Genomic DNA, 6,000 nt, shown 5'->3' with positions numbered 1-6,000 from the left:
CCTTACTTGATACCCAAGTATACTGACACATATATTGACATCCCTGCTCAATGGGTCAAGTGTACTGATAAGGGAGGTATAGGATGGTCAGTGAGGAGCACTGACTCTTGGAATCATACATTACTGTTCCCTAGAGATACAGTGCTGCAGCCATGGGTTTAGGGGCTCTTCTTATGTGAGCAATAAGTCTTAACTGAGAATATGAAAGTCTAAAGTGGGAAATTCAGGAAATGGCACACTCCTAGCACCAGACTTGGACACATCAGTTATAGATTCCGAACCTTTCACAAATAGCTTCCTACACTAAGTTGCAACAAGAGACATATGGGATAAAAGAGAAGAGTATACATATATAATAGGCTGAATACTTAAAATATGGATTGACAGTTTTTATAAATAAAAATAAATTGCTCATATTGATTGCATATTTGTCATAAAACAGTTATTGTGATGTTTTGTAAGGATTATGTCCTTTAACTTTACACACACACACACAAAATTCCATGATCAGGGACACCTGGGTGGCTCAGTCAGTTACGCATCTGCCTTCAGCTCAGGTCATGATCCCAGGGTCCTGGGATTGAGCCCTGCATTGGGCTCCCTGCTCAGCGGGGAGTCTGCTTCTCCCTCTCCCCCACTCCTGCTTGTGTTCTCTCTCTCTCTTTCTCGCAAAAATAAATAAATAAAATCTTTCAAAAAGAAAATCTATGATCAGAACCACAATCTCATTATATAAGTAGTTTGGAAAATAATGTTCATTTTAAGTACCAAAATACCACACGTTAGAGTTTTCAGTAGCTTACAATGTCCCAGTTTACCATTAAGTTTTTTTTTTTTTTCTCACTGGCGCCAGTTTAACAGGTGGAGTCTGCCTGCTCCTTAATCCTGATTGAGGATGAGTTCTGGAAATGAGTAAAGCCTTAGACCCAAACTTTAAGTTTCCAGCCTTCCCAATTTCTAAGGCACCTCAAGACTGAGTGGGTCCATCAGGAAGTCTTTTCTATCCTTATGAGCATTTACAGGAATGCAGAGGAGAATCTTTACACATAGCTCCCATTCGCTTCTCGATACACTTTACTCAAAAGAAGTAAGGACTTATAGGAATGCCCTGTTACTTTCCTAGAAAACTTGAGAGTCCACATATCTACATGCTGCAACTGAATCCTTTCTTTTTGGGGGTGTGGGAGGGTGGGCACAGTAGTACCTTTATATTTGTCAGTCTCTGGTCATAATACAACATGCAGATCGTTTCCTACAGACCCAGATACCCTTCATTTTACTGACTACCTATTTACTTGAGTAGTTCCTGACTGACTATACCACAGCATAAGAGAAAATGTAAGGTTTAAGGCTGTAGGTGTTTCTTAACATGGGGATTAGGAAAAGTCTAGTAACTGTCTTCATTTCTATATTAGACTCTATTATTCTTGTGATGTTTCCTTATTTTCAATTCATGGCACTATCCTAAAACCATATGCAGTCTGGTAGCAAATGGTATCGGCCAGATGCCCCAAACCTAATCACTTTTCACTCTATGAGATAGGCCCTTGGGTTTATATGCTTTGACAGCTGGAGGACCTATTCAGCCCGAGAACTCTTTGGTTAAATGAATTAGATAAAAGAATTAAAAAATTCTTTGCTTGGTTTACTTTCTTATTTTCTGCATGTCTCCACACACATTACATTGTGGAGGAATCACTTGCTCCGAATCACAGGATAGTGATTACAAAGCACTTCACATGCATGGTTTTTCATCTGAAACATTTAATTTCTAATTGTATCCTGCGTAGCCTTTAATGTTGGTTACAAAACACTTTCTACAACTTCATCAGATGGCGCTGATATCTCATGAGGTATGAACATGGCCTGAGCTGTGTTAATTAATACTCTCCATAATCAGGTATTTAAAGTTTGTCAGTCATAATAAAAATATTGTCCTGGCTCAATTCTAGGGTAATGATTACATTAAAGATGGTTGTTTACAACACCAACCTAAAGGGACCTAAGGTGTATTATCCGGTTGTCAGCTCTGGTAACTTGTCCTTTGAGATCCACATGTAATTTGTTCAAAATCCATTGCATGTATGGTGGGGTATCCTGCCTTCTTGATATCTCTGCTCTGTCTTATTTTTATATTCACCTCTGAGTCTATGTTTCTGTTCCCACTGAAGTAGTTCACTTTTGGAATTATTTCACTAGCTTACATATATGTAAGTTTACATTAAGTTTCATTATATTATAAAACACTCCCTTCATCTTGGGATGACTGGGTGGCTCAGTTGGTTATGAGGCTGCCTTCGGCCTGGGTCATGATCCCAGGGTCCTGGGATCGACTCCCACATCGGGCTTCTTGCTCAGCAGGGAGCCTGCTTCTCCCTCTCTCCCCCTCTGCTTGTGCTCTGTTAAATAAATAAAATCTTAAAAAAAAAAAAAAAACACTCCCTTCATCTCAATAACATTTCTGAGACTCTTCCCTCAAGATCTCTCTATAAAATCATTACTTGGAGATAGCCACTATTAACAATAAGATCAAAGTAACTGTGTCTCTGGATCACCCACAACTACTGAAAAAAGTTCTCTATGAAATTTTCACACAGATGTATATACATATGAAAGGAAAGAATACCATCAAAACAAACTGTATGCCAATATATGCGGTTCTGGGATTATTTGGAAACAGGGAGGTATTATAATAATGATGTGGTAAAATTAAAATGTTAAAGTGTAAACTCTTTCTTGTTTCTCTGGTAAGTGTGAAAGCAATTCAAGCCAAGATGCTACAGTTACTCAAATATATTTCTATATGCTGGGTTTTCAGTCATTTTAATATTTTATAATTCTACATTAGGTGTTATTTGTAACAGAGAGCACAAGACAGTAAAAGACAAACAGGTGCATTGATACCGACTGCTTCCAATGTCAGGACTGGATTGTTTGAGGGAGAACCGAACTCATGGACGTGTCCTGGAGTGAGAAGTTGCTAAGATACTTACCATTTATCAATGTGGCATCAGATTTAAATTCACACACACACACACACACACACACACTCGTATTCTGAAGACCCTTCTTGGGTGTTGTTTATACTTGAGAAAGAGGGAAAAACAAAAACTCCAACTAATGCCAGTAGCAATTTGCCTAGCGCTAAGAGATGGGACACAGTGTTCTCCAAAAAAATCACAGATATTTTTGCAGAGCACGAATACCCAAGAAGGTTACTCATAATTAGGATCGAGCAAGTTAAAACAAGATAAATTATGTCTAAACACTGGCAAAAGCAATCCATGAAGACCACAAAACTGATTTTCTCTCTCAATATACATCTATATATATGTCTATATAAATATATATCTTTCCTAGCTTCTTTACTAAATTTAGCCTTAGCCCTGCTTCAGTTCTCCCACTTCCATACAAAAATAGGAGTATTGATCCTGTTTTCTGGCAATACTTAACCTAAAGGAAAACCATGCCCTTTAAACTTTTCACCAATATCACTTAATAAAAGCCCAAATCTCTCCATCTCTTTGAGATGCTCCATAACATAATGTACAGTCAAATGGGAGAAACTCACTTTTCAGCTTTTATGACAGTGTTTGTTGACCATGTCTACAGACTATGTTGCTCTGACCAAATACCCTCAATTTCATAGGTGATTATAATGAGACTAATAAGATAAAACAATAAGTTTTGATAGAATAATTTCACAATCTTGAAAAAAATTTGTTCTGTATAGTTTGGTAAAATTACTCAGGTGACCACTCTAAGTTTTAACTATAGTAACCTGGACTAGGTTTTGCTAATAAAATCTAGGTCAAGACCCATTTATGCTTCCTGATTATTTATTATTGATACTAGGGTTTTCGCTCTTACTATATCAGAAAAGCAATCCTCTTTTTCCCTTTCACAAGACTGAACACATTCTTTTTTTTTTTTTTTTTTAAGATTTTATTTATTTATTTGAGAGAGAGAGAATGAGAGACAGAGAGCACGAGAGGGAGGAGGGTCAGAGGGAGAAGCAGACTCCCTGCCGAGCAGGGAGCCCGATGCAGGACTCGATCCCGGGACTCCAGGATCATGACCCGAGCCGAAGGCAGTCGCTTAACCAACTGAGCCACCCAGGCGCCCCAAGACTGAACACATTCTATACCTTATCTTTAACATTCTGAATTCAAACACTTGAATTCAAACACTTTGAGGTTATTAGATTAAGTCTTATGCTCTAACAAAACACACAAGTAACAAACTACAAACACAAGAAACAGCAGATTTGAGTTAGAGGAAGACTACTTCAGTTAACTTAAGCACCAAGAACATATGTGTGGTCATTTTATCACTAAGTGAACTTTGGTAAGTCTTATGGTCTTATGAACAAAACTAAAATTAAGGCAGTACTATTCCATATATTTTCTTTTAGCAATAATAAGTATTTGAAGATCCATTGCATCAGGATTACTTTATCAATAATATTCATGGATCTTCACTGATTTTGAAGCACCTGGGACACCTCCATATACTTGAACACATATTCTAATAAGCACAGAATGGTCTGACTGTATCTTGTGAGTATCTCTTGGATCTCTTGTCTTCATTTTCAGTGCCTGCTGGCTTCTTGAAGTAGATCCTTAAATGGACTCTCAAGGTCCAATCTTATTCTATCATTGATTTTTATTTCAGCTTGGCTTACCTTTCTAAAATACAAATCTGATAATGTTTCTTCCTTGCTAGAAGCCTTCCAGCAGTTTGTTACTCTTGTAATAAAGTCCATCCTTTTACAACTCCTTGTGATCGGCATTCTTTCAGTTTCCCTCTTTATCTCTCACTACTTTCTTAATAAAAAATGTCCACTACATATATACTTGCATTATGCCATTATTTTGAGAATTACATTTTATGAATTAGTCATATTTCAACAAGATGTATAATGATTACTTGGCCTTTCTATGTCTTCAATGTTGTTGACTTTTATATCATGACTTTCCCATTAACACTTGAAAATTTTGTTAACTCTTTCTTTGTCATAGTACATCTTCATGTATCTTTTTAAAAATATTTAAACTTTTTATTTTTTATAGGCACAAGAATTATCTTTTTAATTCACACATGATTTGACTGTTAGACCCTTGTGTAACTGAAAATATGTTTATGACTATTAAAAGATCAGCAAATTAGCTAGTTTAAAATTCTTGAATGAAAAAAATATGTTCTTTTTATTACATCTTTTTCTGTTCTTAAAAGTTTCTCTCAATTTTTTGAGGACAGTATGTTTTGAAGTACTTTCTAAAAATGTCTCTCTGAAGGCACAGATGGTTTTTCTTTACCCTTTGAGTTGCAAGAAAATTGCCCAGTTGCATATAAATGTAAATATGTTTTAATTATTTTATCTACTCTACTTATACCATTTTTGTTCAATTTAGAGTCTTATTTCAATCACTGTCTCAAGTAGATCCCCTTCCAATGACTCAGCTTTTACTTTCTTCAAAGAACCAATAATCCTTAATTGTATGTCCACATATTCTTGGTGTCAAGTCAATCACCTCTTCTTCATTCCTTTAAGGTCTTTGTTATCTTCTAACCTACTCAGTTTCTAATGTTCAATAGACACACTGCTGTTCTGTATTTCTCCATATAAAGCTGCAAACATTGATATCAAATCCTTTCCTTTCTTTCTTTTTTTTTTTTTTAAAGATTTTATTTATTTATTTGAGAGAGAGAATGAGACAGAGAGAGAGAGCATGAGATGGAGGATCAGAGGGAGAAGCAGATCCCCTGCCGAGCAGGGAGCCCAATGTGGGACTCGATCCCGGGACTCCAGGATCATGACCTGAGCCGAAGGCAGTCGCTTAACCAACTGAGCCACCCAGGCGCCCCAAATCCTTTCCTTTCTTTACGATTCTTCTTTTTGGCCCATTTCCAGGTGGATTGCTGTACTTTTTCTCTACTTAACCTAAAGGAAAATCATGCCCTCTTAAATCTTTCAGCAGTATCGCTTAAAATGAGCCC

This window comes from Mirounga angustirostris, unplaced genomic scaffold (assembly GCF_029215605.1).
Source record: "Mirounga angustirostris isolate CCGP_5_RB_7025 unplaced genomic scaffold, mMirAng1.0.hap1 SCAF_9, whole genome shotgun sequence".
Classification (NCBI taxonomy): Eukaryota; Metazoa; Chordata; class Mammalia; order Carnivora; family Phocidae; genus Mirounga; species Mirounga angustirostris.
Note: the sequence above shows the minus strand (reverse complement) of the source record.